General features: G+C 33.5%; 1 protein-coding gene across 9 annotated transcripts in view; it reads right to left on the reverse strand.

Moving 5' to 3' along the window:
• The window catches only part of Pdp1 (PAR bZIP family member Pdp1), a 125,848-nt gene that overhangs the window by 16,136 nt on the left and 89,347 nt on the right, over positions 1-20,365 (reverse strand). The window lies entirely within an intron of this gene.

Consider the following 20,365-nt stretch of genomic DNA (forward strand, 5'->3'; position numbering starts at 1 on the left):
TTAAAAGTTTTTCCCGTTTTTTTTTCACAATAATCTTCCCGGACATGCATACAACAAATCCTGAAAGTTCCATCTTAATCGGTTCAGTGGTTTAGGAGCCTATTCGAGACACACAGATACATTCAATTTTCTATACATAGACTCAATGCTTTCGACTAATGCTATTACAGCCCAAATTACACATACGTTAATACGGAAATTTGTCTACGTCTTGGAAGACGTAGTCGAGGACACGGATCTGAGCTGTGTACGGGGTTCAAAGACCAATATATACGAGTGTGAACTGTGTAGAAATCGGTGTTTTGGGCGAATTTGGGAGTTTCCCAACTATGTATCATGCAATAAATAGTTGGGAAGACGAAGATGCGCAGACAAAGCTCAGCTTTGTCCATCCAGAGGTGGTCCCAATCGGGATCGGATCTCCCGTCGGATTTTGGCCAAGGTCGTTGGGGCCAAATTCGAGTCCGTTGGTGAGAGTCAGACCCGGCACTGGATTTTTCTAAATAGAAATGTGAAATTTCGGGAGGCCGATCACGCGCTTGTCGGCTCATCTTGCGTCATCGACGGCCAACGGATGGTGGCCGTGCGTGCGCATGTCAACCCCTTATTTTTAGAACCACTGGCGAGCCAGAAGCTCTCATTTAAGACGGTAGTTCGACTTCTGAAATCTGCACCGTTTTAAGACATCTGTACCGAACGAGACAAACTTGTTAATACTGGATTGTTAATTCTAATTCTAGTCCGTGTGCTATTCGCGCTGAGGACCGATGCTTAACTGATGTCGTATTTTTGCAGAGTTGCGATTATTTTTAAACCGGTATTAACATTTGAACTAAATGTGCCTTTTGTATTATACGTATAAGGTTTCATTTCACACATTTTTCAGTCGAAAGCTTACTTACGGTCAGATAGAACGAAGCCATTGTAAATTGTTAAATTGTCAGTCACTACAAATGCTTACTCGGGTATTATAATCAACGGTCAGTTTAAAAACCAACAGTGTTTATAATAAATGGTCAGTTATATAATATGGATGTATGTATTGTATGTGTTTATGTATATATATATATATATATATATATATATATATATATATATATATATATATATATATATATATATATATATATATATATATATATATATGTGAATTTATATATATATATATATATATATGTAGGTGTGTATGTATGTATATGTATATGTGTATTTTTATATTTATTTATTTATTTATTTTAAACAGACCATTGTGGCATAACAGGAATTCCTAAAGCGCCACAATGGTCAAAAAATATAACACAAAAAAGAAAAAAAACAAAATAACAATTAAACATAAACATAAATACATTCATACATAAACATAAAAAATAGCATTTAATAATAACAGATAAAGTAAAAATATCAAATAAAATGTAGCATAAGGAATGCCTTGCACCTACAGCCAGTTTCAATAAATATGTAAGAAACAACTACAAATACAAAACATCCCTGTAAGGCCCAAATGGAAGAGAGTTAATCAAAATTTCACTCATAAATCACAATCAATCATGAAAACAATGATGAGCGCAGACTACCAGATAAATGGGTTAGAGTAATTTCCGATAATTTACGCTCACTAAGGTGGAAAATATCACATTCAGTCTCGGCAGCAACGATTTCATTAAGAAGTCGGATAGCTCTTGGAATAGGAGCCATTCGAAAAAGGACTGTGCGGGCAGGAGGTACTGCCAGCAAATGATGATGTCTACCACGCACATAGTGATTTATGATTTATTTATTCAGCAAATGATTTATGTATGTATGTATGTGTATTTGTGTATACGTGTAAGTCTTTGTGAATATATGGATGGTGTACATATATGTTTATATAATTGTTTTTGGCCAGGAAGGCGCTTACCTGTTAGGCCTTCTTGGTGTAAATTAAATAAAAAAATAAATAAAATAAAATATATATTTATATATACATACCAGTGGCGTGCGGTAAAATTATCTCTCTTTTTGTCGTACAGCCTTACTAAATTTGCGCGAGCAGGATACAAGAGGAACAGGCTATTCCTCTTGTATCCTGCCCGTGCAAATCAAGTAAGGCTGTACGACAAAAAGAGAGAATTTCACGGCGCGCCACTGATACATATGTACATACACATATTTGTCAGTTTATTTTAACGGATGATTTTTTGAAGGTGAAAACAAGTGAGCAATCTTTTACAGAATGGACATTTTGATGAATCATTTACTGACCGAATTAGTATAATTTTTCCTATATAGTCGATCAAATGTAGCGTGAGACTTACGTGAACCGTTCATGCTGTCGCATTCGTGCAATATGCTGTAATATTGTAAGGACGTAAAATAATTTCTTTATTTTTTTTAATTATATCTTATTTAACTGTATAATATTATTACAATATAATTCAATGCAAGGTCTTTAATAATATTACTGCAAGTTTTGCTGTCGATAATATGACGTTTATAATCTAGATTTTAATTAATCTAAATTTTACATTAATTTCCATTAATGTAAAATATATACGTATTCCATAAATAAATTAATAATATCAACAACTTACGTGTTTTATATTAAAATTTTATTAAGGTTTATACTTTAAAATACGAAACACGAACTCAAAACTAACAAAAAATAAAAGTCAAATTCTAGCGACCGCTATACGCACGAACAATATTGTATTTCTTGACTAAAATGCAATGCGAAACTGAAACGAAATGTAATTGGCCTTCGCAGATCGAGTGGGGGGGGGGGGGATTCGAAAAAATAAATATATATTATAGATGAGAATCACAGTAATATAGGCACTAAAAGGCAAAGCAAGATCACTCCTACATATTATACATATATCAATCATCATCGTAAATTTAATCATATCTTGAGCAAAATAATAAGAATAAAGTTTGATGGGATGATTATTTACAGGAAAATAAAGTATAAAAAATGAATGTTGCAATGAATAAGAAATTCTCTTTCGATCAATAGGTTTTACGAGTGATGACGTATACGTATAGTCGCGAAACGTGGACTTCGCATGAAATCGTAAAAAATTCAACACTCGTGCAAGCACGAATACGTTCCCAATAACGAGAAGTAGCCGAAACAGAAACGGTCAGGTGAGATAAGGTGAGTCCTTTTAGCAAATCCGACCGTGCAAGGAATTTCATTTTTTTGACGTATTTGAATTTATAAATGAATCGCAAACAATTGCTATAAAAATATATAATATAATGTATATATTCAAATGAGCACGTGTGCGTGTGTGTGTGTGTGTATGTGTCGATTTTTATTGCAAAATTTTCACTTTCACCCATTCATTCGGCTCGATTAAAATTTGGTGAAATTTATTTATAAACGAACACATACATATGCACACTATGCAAATAAAGTTTGAGAATCGACGAGCAGAAGATTACAAGGTCGCGTTCGAATGAAAATCGCACTATTGGTTAAATCGCCTCAACGAGAACTTATTAAAACAGCAAAGGCCTTCGATACTACACGTGTCGACGCAAAAGTCGTTTTTATCGCGAACCAATGGTATTTTTGGATGTGATTTGAAACAAAAAATTGATGCGAATGATTTACTTAGGCAAAATTAAATAAAGAAAATATTCCTCAAAAAAAAAAAAAAAGATATTCTAATACATTTTTTCCTATATATATAGTTACAACATTTGTGTATTAACATTAGTACTAACAACATACATAGTACTAACATCAGTGATAAATAATTATTATTTTACCTCATCATCTTCAGCCACTCACAATTCACTGGATGAAGGCCTCTCAAACATGCTTCTATTCGACTCTGTTTTGCGCAACTCTCATCCATCTCACTCCACACATTTTCCAAATATCGTCTACCCATCTTCCCTGCGGTTTTCCTTTTACCCTTTTGCATTATCTCGGGTACCATTCTAGCACTTATTTTGTCCACCTTTCGTCCATTATTCTAGCCACGTGGCCCGCCCATTGCCATTTACATAAATTATTTTATTATTTTATTACATTTTATACCAGAAAGGCCTTACAGGTAAACCCCAATGCGCCTTCCTGGCCAATTACAAATAATACAACATTTTTATTATACAAGTTGCTGAATTACGAGACACTGAAAACTCGCAAATTAACGAGACATCTATGAATTGTACATAAATTTTATTGTACATTAATCATACTCAAATAACGGTGACATAGTAGGTAGGAAGGTTTTTAGTAAATTTTTTAATCGGGAACCGTTTCAACAATGAAATCAGAGAAAATTGGCAAACTCTGATGGGAAACGATCGACCTGGAGTCACAAATATCCAAGTCTGACAAGCAGCACTACAGATATACTCAGAAAAAATATTTTCAATCGAGGTCAGCTCATGGGATCGAACCCGGGATCGAATGGGATCGAATCTCGAGGTTAGACAGAAACTTAACAACCGACCTATGCTGCTGTCTAAAATATCTTTACTGTATCCACTATGTCCACTACCCTTGTCATACTTCTCACCCACGTGTTCCGCTTCCTGTTTTTCCTCGTTATACCAGACATACAGCGTTCTATACTTCTTTGAATGCATTGGACTTTGTGTAGCATCTTGGCGTTCAATGGCCAAACTTTTACATCCAAACATCCATGGCAAAACGCATTGATTGAAGATGTATCTTTTTCTTCAGGCAAAGTGGAATTTTAGATTTAAAAAAATAACATTCATTCGTCCAAATGCACTCCATCCAATTGCATACAATCTTGTAATGATTATAATATAATAATCGATGCTCAATACAAAAATGAATTCCATCGATCGTAACATGTAAGTATGATACATATGTACAAATTGATGGGGCCGGGCAGACCATTAAATTACACATAAGAAAAATAGAACACTTGGATAAATTTGTTTGCACTTTAAAAGTGATAGTTTACACTGCATACACTGTCAACACAGTACGCCCCTTAGCACTTGGGTTGATAACTTCGCTTTGCCGCTATCAACATACATTACTATATGTAATTGACACACTTGTCCTTGTTATACATATGTATGTATATAATACGTACATATGTGCAAAGAGTAATTGTAGTGAATTAATATCAATAAGCACGATTTCAGAAATGATTCCGATGAAGGTGACGCCACTTAATGTCGAAATTAAATTAAAATAACCATTACTATCTAAATTAAATACATATAATATGTATTATATAAAAATTAGTGCGTTTGGTGTGACGTCTGTATGAACAATCGACAGTGTGTTGAAATAAGCGTTGAAAATATAAATTTGTAAGAGATTTTTTGAATAATCTTACTAATTGTGAAATTCAATACTTACATTTAATTATTTAAGTTCTCTGTTTTTCAAGTGCGTATGGTTAATAGATAATGTTTTCTATGGAAGTTTTGGGTGTTTTCAGATAAAAAAGCCCATACATTTCATCAAAACGTCTTTTAAGTTTTGAATATACTCAGATTTCTTTTCGGTTGTGGTCATCAAATGTTGGAACGAGAGTAAGTTTTAGAAAGACTACCAACTTGTTTTAAAAATATTAAGGTTTTCAGAATTTACTACATTGTTGGGAAGACTATTTCAAACTTTAGCCATTCTGTTTGAAAATAAGGAATTTCAAATCAATTTATTCGATTTTTTTTATTTTTGGAGTCTGAGAGTGACATCTCACTGAACAATTATGATGATTATTTATTATTTTTAAGACTTAAAGACGATTAAGTCACCTTTTATTCTTATCGTGTTAGCCAAAATATTTTTTAATTTTACTCATAAAACAATTTTCATATCAATCAAAGTGCCAGGGCGGCACTTTGGTATAGGAGTATTAATTCAAAAACGAAAACATATCAAAGATATTTAAAAAAAATATAAATATAACAATTTTTGGAAGAATAAAATAAAATTTGATCGTGATTTGGACCGCATCCTCTGGTTGAAAAGTTAAAACGTTCATGCATTTTCCGATCCCAGTTTCAATTCTGTTCAATTTATCAGTCGAGATGATATCGTTGGCTGCCAGTGCGGTAATAGAGTGCAATTAGGTGTCGCAAGGCCGTTCAGGGTTGGCAACCACTGGCGGCCGATGCACAGAGCCGTTCAGGGGCCAAGGGCGCCGATAGCTTCCTGCACTTATCAACCTCATTCGCCCTATATTTTCACTTGCGAATCCGCCGAGCAAACAAGCGGTTTCGCGGTGAAAGTGCTCAGATTTTGGCGAAAACAACAGTCGATTCGCAACAGTGTACAGAATGTATATATAGCTGGTCGACACGCTTACATTATTGATAATAAAACGGGTGAACTCATACATATGTATCATTGCCGGGACTGACAAAGTAATCATTCGTAATTCACTTTTGTTATTGAAGTATAAATCCGAGCTAACCTTGTACGATTGTATGTATGTATATTTATTACTTTTTTTCTCGAAAGCCAGACTAACAACGACGTTACCGAATCTTTTCATATCCTCTAGTTCTGGCCTAAAAATCACAATGAAACAGTCTCAGTTCTCATTTTCAATTTGCAGACGATATAGTTTTAATAGCTCGTGATCCAGCTGACCCACTTAAGAGGGCTGGACAGCAGCGCCTTGTCCATACAAACGTACTATACTTCTCCCTTCCTCAATTATGGCACTAGAGAAATTATTTTTTAATATGCTATGGATATCCACCATTTGGGTGCATCTATCGTTTTATTTTTTTGATTAATTATTTTTTATAGGAGCTAGGAGCCGCCAAACATCTATAAAATCGCCTCTTTTTTACACCCACGAAACGAGTCCAGCGTGCTTATTTAACGGTCGATTAAAAAAAAAATACGCCGATAGATGCACAGAAAGTATCTTTCCCATACCGATGATGATTTTTTTTTTTAAATTGGTCCAGTTTTGGAGGAGAAAATAGGAGAATACGAAACCTCAATTTAGTCAATTTAAAATACGTTTTATCTGGTCGAAGCGCAACTGTCGCATTCACTCAATATATATATATATTGTCGCATTCACTCAATATATATATCGAAGAAAGGAACGGTAACAAAATTAAGGTTTCGGGTGTACAGCCCTCTTAATAGAGTAACACAGCTGGACAGGGAAGTAGGAAAGTAGGGTTAAATATTAACGTAGATGTGACCAAACTAATGTTCAATAGTTATTGCATGCCTGATAGCATTTCATTAGATGATAAAATAGTAGAAGTAGTAAATAATTATTTATATTTAGGTCAAATGATAGACATGTCCGGTAGTAAAGAAGAAGAAATAAAGAGAACTTTTGGATGAATGAATGTTGTTTTTAAATCAAAAATGCCACTCTGCCTGAAGAAAAAGTTCTTCGATCAATGTGTTTTATCAGTGATGACGTATGGATGTGAAACTTGGACATTGGACGCCAAGTTCCTACAAAAAGTCCAATGCACTCAAAGAAGTATGGAACGTTGTATGCTTGGTATAATGAGGAAAGACAGGAAACGGAATACAGGGGTGAGAAGTATGACAAGGGTTGTGGATATATTGGATAGAGTGAAGATATTGAAATGTCGGGTCACGTGGCTAGAAGAATGGACAAAAATTTGACACAATATATGCTAGAATGATACCCTAGAGAATTCAAAAAGGGTAAAATGAAGACCATAGGCAAGATGGGTAGACGAAATTAGGAAAATGTGTGTAGTGAGATGGATTAGAGTTGCGCAAAACAGAGACGAGTGGAAGCGCGTCGGAAAGGCCTTCGTCGGGCTGTAAATGATGATAAATATTGTATTTTAAATGAGCGTCAACAATCCAGCATTAAATTATATAAAATATTTTTCAAAAAATATAAATTATATTTACATATATCTCGTTGCGTTTGATTTTAATAATACTATGTTAAATCAAATAAATCATTTAAATTATAACTAATATGCAACAAAATATACATAGCTGAGATAACCCTATCGCTTATATGGAGCATTATAAATCAAGGGCCATTTAAACATATTCCAAGCTATCTTATCTATATATTATACTTGTTGTTTTACCCGGCTTCGCTCAGAATTAGTAACATAAACATTTTTGAAATTTGACACATTTTAAATTATTCAATTGTTTGTTTATTTTACCTAATCAACGCAGGTCGCGACGCAAAAACATTTGAAATTATTGCGTTGCAATGCCACTCATTTCCGTTACCGTTCCCGTTTCTGGGCGATTTTTTTTACAGTAAGCTTCCCGGACATGCATACAACAAATCCTGAAAGTTCCATCATAATCGGTTGAGTGGTTTAGGAGCCTATACGAGACAGACAGACAAACTATTGAATTCTATTTCCTAAATAAGCCAAAGTGACATTTTGTAAATGTTGCCCCAATGCATCAAAATGATTAGACAAATACAAAACAGTACAAAACTATAAAATAATTTAAAAATGCTGTCCTATTACACAAAACCACTGCGAAAAAGACTTTCTGGAATTAAACGTTAGAAAGAAACACCACGAACTTTTTGTTAGCATTTCCGTAACGGTCTCGCGTAAAATCACGGTGGCAATTTTGCAGTGAAACACAAAATTATCCTGAAAACACCTATCGCGAATACCATTACTATTTCAGTATATCAGATATTTTTAGCACGTGTACAACAAAATAATCAACATGTTATATCACAACGATCTTATCCCGAAGATTATAAAACAATATGGCGCCCATTGCCACGCGCGTGACGGCTTGTCACTTCATATCACGGCGTGGACGGAAAATATGTAACGACAAAGACGACGAAGCAGAAGGTGGCTTATCCGGCATTTTCCGGACGCCGATTTTCCAGGCGACGAAACACTTGATATCGCTCATACATATTGATGAACAATTTAAAATTCGTATATATATATATACATAGACGCGTTCATATTATAATGGCAGCGATACGAATCGAAAGTTTAGCGCGGAACACTATCGCAAGAGGAAGAAATTTCACTTTCATTTGCGCCGATATGCCGATTCACACCCACAGCCACTGGTCGCAGGCCTCTTCAATCACTTGGGAAAAAAAATGAAGTCACGAATTGAATACTCGACTTTTAACCATGGTCCAAAATTTTATTTGATCAATACGAAAGTTCATCTTCCAAGCTAAGCACATTTGACCGTACGTTTCATTTTTTTTTTACTCTTTACATACGAAGTATCAATAGATACATTATTGTGATTCTCGAGATTTTACTGATTTTAATCCATCGTTGGAAGATTTGTATTGGTTGTATATTTTTTCAAAAATTTTAGTCAACCGCAAGTGGTACTTTATATTATATATTGTATATATCACATAGGCACCCTTTAATGATCCTTATGTACTTAAATTACTTTTTTTTTCCTTTGTAAGGTCTCACCTTGAATTTGCCTCAATTATCTGGTCACCTATTTATTTATCCCATATTAATGGTATTGTAAAAGTCCAACTTAATTTTATTAAATCCTTACGCTACCTTTTCCTACCTATACCCATTCTACTGTTCCTGATATTTTAAATATCCTATCTTTTAACAATGTTTCTGTCAGGCGACGACTTACTGATGCTAGCTACATTCTTCTTTAAGCTCATAAATGGTTTCCTTGGTTGTTCTGATTTACTGAGTAAGGTTGATTTCAGGATCCCAGTTAGGTATTCTAGACACGTTGCACTATTTTCCCTTAATCCTTTCAATATTAATTCCCAAAAATATTCTTATCTGCTGCGTGTTTATCGTATGTTTAACGGGGAGCTCAATGAGGTTGATCTGTTCGGTATTTCCCTACATCAATTCAGGACTAACATCAAGAGAATCTTGACCGATTGATCCATTTCTTCTTCTATTCTATTTTATAACCTTTTTCCAATATTTTAACACTTTAGTTTAGTTATGCAATGTGCTATTTAGTCATGCTATATTTTTTATTCTTTTCCTTTTCATTTATTTATCTTGTATTTATCTTTTTCATTTGTTTATCTTTGTAAAAATCTGTAATTGGACTCATATGTTATATTTGTTACTCTTTGTTTTTATGCATTTCTACATCTTGTTGTCTGTTGATTTTTCAAAAAATAAAATAAAATAAAATAGGCATACCGTGCCGTACGATTCTGTGTGTCTGCGCCTCAGAGGGGCAAGCTTGAGTAGAGCACATTTCAGATATATTTAGACTATTTCGAAAATAACTAAAAAGTGAAAAAGAAAAAGTGACTCAAGTTGATCGTTTCCTATCAGAGTTTGCTAATTTTTCTGATTTCATTGTTGAAACGGTTCCTCCATTAAATTGGCTAAAAATCGTCCTACCTACTATGTCACCACTATTTTTTATGTACAAGTTTAAAATTCATAGATGTCTCGTTAATTTCGAGTTTTTCAGTGTTTCGTTATTTAGCGACTTATGTAATAACAATGCTACATTGTTTGTAATTGGCCAGGAAGTCGCATTGGAGTTAACCTGTTAGGCCTTCCTTGCATATATGTATGTAAAGACGAGTGGACGCAGAGTTCGATCCCGATCGACTTCGATCGAAAAAAAAAATTCTGTAATGCTGCTGGTCAGACTTGGATATTTGTGACTCCAGGTCGATCGTTTCCTATCAGAGTTTGCCAATTTTTCTGATTTCATTGTTAAAACCGCTCCTTCATTAAATTGGCTAAAAACCGTCCTACCTATGTCACCACTATATGATTATATGTATATGTCACAGTGAAATTATATTTCAAGTGAAAATATATTTTCACTGACGTTTCAGTGAAATCATAACCAGTTACATTTTCAGGGTTGGTTTTATTCACTAAAGATTAGATTGTAACGGTTGGTATTATTTAAGGGTTAGGGTAGGTTAGGTCAAGTAAGGTTTGGCCCTATTCATTTAAGATTAGGTTGTTAGGGTTAAATTTATAGATTTAAACGTTGCAAATTCTTTGTTAGATACATTTTCACTGCTTGAATTGGTGAAAATAAATTTTCACTTGAAATATGCTTTCACTGTAAAATATACATATACCAGTTGTCAAAAGATGAAGTTTAATAGGTTTTTGATCTCTTTTTCCTATTATGCTGTAGATTAACATTAGAATAATATAATACTATGATTACTAACCAAATTAAATTAAATTGTAAAATAGAAAATGATCAGTAGATCAGTAGCTATAAAAATAGATATAAGATGTATTGTGAACATAATTTCGTAATAATAAAAAGCATTAAAAAAAAAAATTAACATTGTACATTGTACCATAGTACCATTGATCGAGTTTTCATTGTTTTGAGAACATGTGTTTTTGGGTATTTTGGAGATATAGTTGATCCGATACGCGTGAGACTTGCGAGAATCGAGCATGCTGTCGTATTTGTGCAATGTAAGGACGTAAAATATTTTCTTGATTTCTTTAAAATTATTTCTTATTTAACCACTACCTGAACCCGGCATGGCGTGCGTTACACAATAACGTATGCAATTCCCGTCCCCGTTCTCGTTCTCGTTCTAGTTCGATTTTAAGTGTGTCGATCTCTTTTTATTTTTAGTAAACAAGATTTGTTTATCATATTTTAGAAGAAAAAATCCCAGTTCGTGAAAACCGTTCAATGTAATAAATAGTTCACCGTGATTTATCAAAATGATCATAGAATCTGTAGAACTTTCCAATGCATGCATTTTTTTCAATATAATTATTACTTTATCTATGCACGTAGTAACAATAGATGAAGTTTTGTGATCATGCGAAAATTCTAACTAGCGATTTTGACCGATTCGAACTGAGAATCGATCAAAGATTACGTTTTCATGATTGTGTGTGTGTATTTATTTTCGAATACCGTTAGTCCTATCGAACTGAAACTTATTATCGGTTACTAAAATGCTTATCGATACGACGTAAATTTTTAAGTGGACCAGAAAGGTACCTTCGCTTAAAGGTGTCCTCTTTTTTTAATTCTCAATAGTCAACTAGGAGCATGAGCATACCGAAAGACAATAAATGCGATTCAAATATGAATGTATGAACCGAAGTCTTGATTATTGAGGAAAAATCTGATAATATTCCACACTGCGCTACTTACATAGTTATTAATAATCCTATTATTAACTATTGCAAAAGAGTTGTATAGAGGGGAAAGGGGGGGGGGGGGGGGGTCATGTACGATTGGAATCGGTTGTTATAGAAATTTGATGACATCACTGTTTCTCCTCCTCCCGTTTTGGCACAATATAATATTATGCATAGCCTATTAACAGGTAAGCTGGGCTAATTCGTAGAGCTCAAGTTAGAAAGCACTTGGTACATCGGACTCAATCATCCAGCTAATTGTCAATTACATACATATAGTATGTGACGACGTTTGAAGCCGAACCTATCAATTTGTCTCAGGTTAATTCAGCATTTGAATAAGCGGGTGACTAATCGAACGATCAATGTAATAAAATCATGTTTCAATAAAAATATCACACTACATTCAATATTATTGAAAAATATATTTTATCATTAGATCGCTGGGTGTTCCTCCTACCACACATTGTAAACATCTTAGTAGTTAGAGCAGAATTTATTCGATCAATTCACTTGGCGATTTTTGTACGTATGTATATATTTTAATACAATGCTTAAATTCTCGAGTGCAAATTATGAATGTTAGCATTTCTACGAAGAAATTGTGTAAAAAAAAATCAACTTCCCACTTGCATACTCCCACGGGTACATTGCATACACACGTACAAACTAGTGGTGCATCGATGCACAGGTGCTTTCTTGAGAATAACCGATCGCATCAAATCACGTACACATACGAGCCGAAGGATTCGTTTTCTCCGGCAGACACAATGGACTATAAGGGCGAAAACACACTGAGTGGTATGGGACGCCACGTCCTTAGCTTCCACTTGTGACCGTAAACAGTGGGTGTTCCCGAAACCGAAATCGGGTGTAATTGCACGTGCTGAGTGCATATTTTTGGTAGGTCGCACGTTTATGCATATCCATAAGCAACCGACAAGCTTTTCCTATATTTCTTCAAATATGGGATTCATCGTTATTGATAATTGTCAATGAAGGATAAAATATCACCTAAAACACTCCAGGGGGTGATTTTTGGGACTTTATACAATGGGCTAGGGGTGTTGCGGTTTTTTTCGCATGTTTAATAATATCTAAAAAAAAAAAGCACGTTTCATGTACCACTCAGTGTGTTTTCGCCACAAAGTACTGAATAATAATATGATAAAAAGCTTGTAATAAATAGAGTTGAGTGGACGTGGATGAAGTGTATAAAACCAGCCGAAGAACGATGGCGAGAGCCAAAAGACTTGATATGCAACACTTGTGCCAGTCGTGTTTGGAAAATGAAAGTGGTTTTGGGAACTCGAGGAAGGAAGTGTACGCTTGAGCGCATTCACACCATACATACATATATACCAGGGCTGGTCAAGCTATCTTCCGCAACCTAAAAGTCATTCTCGGTGTGCTATATCCATATTTTATCCTCAATTGCGTGTATACGTACATCGGTAAACGGATTATTTCGCACATTGCGATCGCGCGCGCACACGACAATCGTTGCCAAGAAAATCGCGAATTCGGAATATCGGGCACTCGAGTTCTCGATGGATGGAATTTTCGTGTGCCAGATCTTCCGTGATCGAGATCGCATTGTGCGGAACATCACCCGACCATATTTATCCTATGCTATGGAAAGAGTATGTATATTTAAGAGAAAAGTTGAAATTAAATGACACTACCATTTTCGGGTCCTAAAAGCGATATAAATGGGTCTCATTATCTCATCACTGAGTTAAATTGGCAAATATAAATGCTACATATATGTATGTACGTGCTTATGGCACGGAACGCACTGGCGGTTTTCGGTTTTTGTGTAGTAGAAAGCTGTCATTGCATTTCTGGTTTATCCGTTATCGCAGATAACAAATGTATGATTTTATCATAAATGCTACTTTAACAACAAAAAAAAAGTGGTTTACGAAGCAGTAATTCATGATTTATGTTGCCTGAAAGCTTGCAATTCTTGTATCTCCTTAACTTGAACAAAATGTTAACGTAGAAAATTAGCGTGCTATTTATTATATAATTTTTAAATAAAGCAAATGATAATAAAAGTTAAATTTTCTCAGTGTAATATAAGGAACTAACGAATTGATTAAAATAAAAGTGAATTTCATCCAAGACGTCTCTTCCAGAGACTCTTTTATGTTAAGCGGCTATGAACTACTGATACACAATGAGATTTATTGATTCTAATTAAATTACTAGAACTAATCATTTTTGATAGGACGGGCTTTGAATTCAGATTAAATATTTAATTAAAAAAATAATAATTCTAGAATATCCTGTTAATACTATCATATTAGGTTATGATAAGATGAGTATTCAAAAGGATAATGCAAAGGTTTATCAAAGACAGCGAGAAGATTTGAATGGTTTATACTTTAAGGACAAAAATAAATTCTGAATAAAATTTTCTGTCCGCAAATTTAACGTTCGAGAGATGAACGAGGGAGGTCTGTGTTTGTGGAGCATGTGTCCACTTTCACAAGTACTTTCCTGAACATCTTGACCAGTTCAACTGGGTTAAAGATATCCTCCATACACATTCAACATTTTGCTACTGCAGAATGAAAGTAATTTATTGACTGAAATTTCACCAGAATCCATTTGAAATTCTTAATTATATTGTCATATCGCCTAATAAAGTTTTGGACTTCGGTGAAGCAGGGGACAGTGGGAATAATCGGTGTTTGAACTTGCAATAATTATTTACACTACTTATTGCAATGTAGCCACTTTAGAAATACAGCCCACGATTTCAAGCTTTGATATTTGAAATCATTCTAAATTATATAGATTTATTCTAGTTTTTATGAAAAAGCTACCGATAATTGGGTCATCACGGCTGAAGGTACTGTCATCCTATACGGAAATACGAGGAATTTACTTTCATTCTAAGAATAAGCCACTGAAATCTATTTCGAGGTTCTGGGATTCGAAAAGTTAAGCCTGACAGGATGATAAGTGGATTTCTAAAAAAAATTAAATGTTAGAATATTAAATTAAACAACGTTTTGGACTGAAATGAAAATCACTGATATATGTTGTACCGTCATATCTCACAACCTTTTGTCGCACAACCTTAATTACGTGTGCGTCACTAGTATCCTCGCATAAAATAAAATATTTATTTACTGTTTTTGATTGCTGGCATGGTGCCGATACGTGTTGGAATATTCCTTCACCGCAGTATGAAACATCTTCCATCGATGGGACAAAACTTTCCTCCAATATTGATTTGTTCATTTCTTCATTCACAAAACCATTATTAAAACAAAGTTCTTCAATCCCGTAGTATGAAATACACCCCCAAACCGTTTGGATGTGTGAGGGTGCTTTACTGTTTTGACAGTATACTTTTCGTTGTATCGTTCTCCACTTTTGTATCGAGCATACTGTAATCCTTCCGATCCAAAGAGGTTGAACTTGGACTCTTCCGAGAGTATCACTTTCTGTCAATACAAAAATGTCCGGTTTTCATAAGTTTTGGCCGATTGAAGACGTGTCTCCTTCAATTTATATGAGAGAAATGGCTTTTTTGCATGTCTCCGAGCGTAAAAGCCACCTTCTCTCAGTCGTCTCCGCAAAGTTTCCACACTAATATTAATTGAAAAATCTTTTAAAATGTCTCTTCTTAAATTTAAAGCAGATTTGAAAAGATATTCAATAAATTGGCGTGTCAGCAAACGATCTTCCCGTGAATTTATCTTCCGAGTCAGTCCGGTGCCTTTACACACTGTCACACTGACAGTTTCTCGTTGTTTCTTCAGTATTTTTGAAATTTTTGACGGAGAATATCCCAACTCACTTGAAATGTCTCTTGCTAAAAGTCCACATTTCGAAAAAAGTTAAAATTTTCACATTGTTCTCCGAAGTTGTTTGATGGCGTTTTGACACTTCCATTTGTAAATAAAGAATAACGCTGCTTCCATTTCAAAATCACACTGGAAAATGAGTTCAAAATATTGAGGAGGGTCTATTTAAATAAAATCCTAAAGAAAAGTTCGAACCCAGAATGGGGTAGTGCTTTTACGACCCGAAAATCGTAAAATTCAAAGTGATGCAATTTATGTGACCGCCAGTGTATGTACGTATAATAAAAACTGTCAATTTTGATTCAGATGAAGGTTATTATGTTATTATGATGCAACTTGAAAAAATAATCTCGCGCACGTCATTAAAATATCGATCACGGAACATCTGGCACGCACCCGAAAATTCCACCCATCGAGATATACACACGTGAAATATCATACTATCGAGAACTTGAATGCCAGATAATTCGTAATCGCAATGTGCGAAATAATCCATTTACCATATTTATCAACAACGTTTATGTTGAACGTATTACTTTTATTTTTGTTTAAAATGAAAATTGACGGGGATTGGGTTACAGACGGATATACGTACAGTTATCTCATGTATTACGAATACGAAAAAATAAGAAGATACATATGTAAGTGATGATTTTACAAGCAGTAGGCAGCCTTTTATCACCTTTGAGCAAAGTGCCCACCGACGGATATTAGTGTCAACGAAAGCTCCAACGTGTAAAAAGAAAAAGTGACCCGCCAAAAGAGTCGGCTTTAAATTCTGACCGAAATATATTCAGAGGAACGAGTATGTATCGTTATTGCCCAGCTCGACGAATCGAACAAGAGCCAGGTCGAGTTCAAACCAGTGACGTCGCGCGAGTCCAAGTGAAAGTTTTCTCTTTATTATTATTATTTTTTTTATATTTATTTTAAGGTTTTTTCGTAGTTAATCGCATTTCGGTCGTGTCCAACGGAGCGGGTTTGACTAGCGAGACAGGTGAAATTCGCTACAATTTAAAGGTACACTAAACTGAATTAGAGTAGGAACCCAAGGTGAAGGCTTGCGCGTGTTTAAAATTTACATACAATACAATAAATACATTTTGAATATGTCAGAAATTAGGTAATGGCAAATATGCAGGCGATTTGCAGGTTAGATTCACTGGAGTACCTGGTCGTTGGCCACGCATCGTCGACAACGGAGAGAGGAACCGTTTCTTCCAATTAAAACACGCATAATTATCGTTGCCGTCGAGATCAACGCTCGGATATCGTGGAAAATTATGTGAAAATTCACGTATTCGGTCGCCAAAAAGAAAAAAAATATATAACAATCGCAAGAGAATGTTATCTTCTATTACAAAATTGTGCGTACTTTATATGTACTCGTACACAGTGACGGTCATTGAGTTAGTATCGTGACGAAATTTCGACACATTCAGATAATTTGTTTCCCATTTGATTTTATCACCATTCGTCTATTTTTGTCATATTTGACCAGATTGAAAATAAATGTTTTTTACAATATTTTCAGTACTAATACCTATACGGCTATTTTTATTTAAGAAAAAAATGGTCAAAACAAAAACATTGAAATTTCGATGAACGATGCTGTATTCAATGTAAGAAGAGTGCTTATCACTTTATCAGTTTCGCGTTCGATTCTAAAAATACTTTTTAAATCGTATGATTAAAATTGATGCGTAATTTTTCGATAGCATATCATGTTAATTTTATGAGCATCAAGTCGTATGTTTGATGATATTCTATTGATATACATATATACAGGTCTCCGAAATTATGACAAATGACAAAGTAAAGATTGAAATGTAGACGAGTATAAAACGAGGAAAATATGAAAGTAAAACGATGATACATATGTACATATTATATGTCTAGAAATTGTATATAAATACAATAGAATTTCTGATGCTTTGAAAGTTGTTTTTTTTTTTGTTATTCCAGGAAATGGTAAGTCCTTCTACACCGCGCAAATTGCCGATCGACGAGTGCTAAAAATAAAAATAAAATGTTTGCATGGTCCTTTGAGTGGTTTTCTTTGAAGGGATCATTTCGGCTGCAGAAGGGATTATTTTAGCTATTAAATATTTTATATGCTTTCAAATAATTGTAATGGGAAAAATATAGGTTTTCAAAAATATGGAAGGCGGCGAGGCTTCTCATTGTTACCAGCAATATATATATATATATATATATATATATATATATATATATATATATATATATATATATATATATATATATATATATATATATATATATATATATATATATATATATATATATATATATATATATATATCTACATATTTGAGATATTTTTATATCAAATAACAACTGGAATCGGACACAACAAATAAAATCAAAATCATATTTCTATTGAAAAGAATTTAAAAGAAAAAAGTGTACGTTCATATATGTACCTATACCATTAGTAATTTGTAACATTTCATATTTTAATTTGTATGTTTCGTCATACTCGATTTCAAGCCTTTTAAATAGTGTATTTGCAGTACATATGTACTATATGAGCATGTCGAAATATGAATTCCTTACTTCCGTGAGCCCGAGGATACAAGAGGACTCGGTATGACGTCACATATCCTTGTATCGCGCTCGTGTACACGTAAGTGAGGCTGTGCGATAAAAAACAGATATATTTTGACGGCACGCTACTGTTCAAAAGTGTAATAAAATCACGAAAAACAATACAGTAACAAGAAAATTGGGTGACACTGATAAATGTGCACATACAAAGTATTGTAATAACAATATAATATATTTCGTAATTAGCGTATTTGATTAGACAATGTCATGAGTTGACTAATAAGTAGTATGAAACATATTTATTACACACACACATACGTATATATTCATATGCGTATTAAAAATACGTTGACAACTCAATTTATTCGCTTTAGAAAGGAAAATTTCATATTTATACACTCGAGTGTTATCAGATTTTGGGTTCGTAAAAATACAAAGAAGAAGCGCAAAAACTGGTCTGCGCACCATTAAATTAAGCACGTACGAGCAAAAAATAAAATAAAAATGTTAATAGGTTAAACAAGGCGAAAAAAAGCGCGAATAAAAACAAACGAAACGAAGATTACGAATATACGATCGGAAATACCCGAACGAATCCTTCAAATCAACAAACAATTTTTTATACTATATATTTACATATTATATAATTTTATATTATGTATTTAGTATGTAAAAATTTAAAATTAAAATAATGGTGGATTGTTATATATGTAGATATCATGTATTTTTAGTTTTTGCAATTTTAATCGATTTCTGATCACTAACGTTCTAAATATTACATATTGTATAGAAAAATATATGTTTTATTGTAATGAATAGTCGATTCGTGAGCCGAGCTGCTGCCGCATTCGTGCAATGTGTTGTAACTTTGAAAAGACGTAAGATAATTTCTTTATTTTCTTTTAATTATTTCTTATTTAACTATATAATATTATTACAATATAATTCAATGCAAGGTCTTTAATAATATTACCGTAAGTTTTGCTGTCCATAACATGACGTTGACAATTACTTTTCCCGTCTAAAAAATATAAAATTCCAATAGTATAAAATATATACGTATTCCATAAATAAATTATTAATATCAGCAACTTACGTATTTTGTATAAAAAAAATATTAATGTAAATATTTCAAAATACGTAATATTAATACAAAATAATTTTTTTACAAGCCTCACATCAAGTTGCTTTTGATTTTTCGTCTTCTGTCGAAATTTGGGTTTTGATATTAAAAAATTATTAATGCAAATATTTCAAAATACGAAACACGAACTCAAAACTAACGAAAAATAAAAGTAAAATTGTATGAAAACAATGATGTATGATTCTTGACCAAAATACAATGCAATATTCGACTATAGTAAAATAATAGTACTGCTCAACTTTTTTTAGACCTCACGATCTACCCAATCAATTACGCACTTTAAATTTATATATTTTCTAAAATTATCGTTTCGTCTTATGTTTTATGAATTGATATTACAAATTAAGTTTCGGCGCGAATTTAAGCGTCTGTACGAGCAAGTTGATATTTTTTAGTTTATTGCCTTACAAGAGCTATGCTAATGCATAATAATGGCTGATTAATTTTTAAATACGAAAATATCAAACGTCTTTATTCATATAGCGGTTAGTAGTAATTTGATCGTAATTCCCTATCGCTAAGTGACACATGTCGATGACATCATTGGTACACAAGATGCGTTCAAGGTCTGGACAAGACGGTAAATCGAGCGGCACCACAGAAACACGAAACTATCATTTCATTGGCATTTATTTATGCAAAAATGTAAAGATACCATTCATAAATTTTATCAAATACATATGCGTTGATTATTTATGTATATAATTGGTACAGCTATTTCATTCAAATGGAAGTTCATACTATGACACATTTCTATGTACTAGATCGAAGAACA

Source organism: Arctopsyche grandis, chromosome 2 (genome assembly GCF_051622035.1).
Source record: "Arctopsyche grandis isolate Sample6627 chromosome 2, ASM5162203v2, whole genome shotgun sequence".
In the NCBI taxonomy this organism is placed as follows: domain Eukaryota; kingdom Metazoa; phylum Arthropoda; class Insecta; order Trichoptera; family Hydropsychidae; genus Arctopsyche; species Arctopsyche grandis.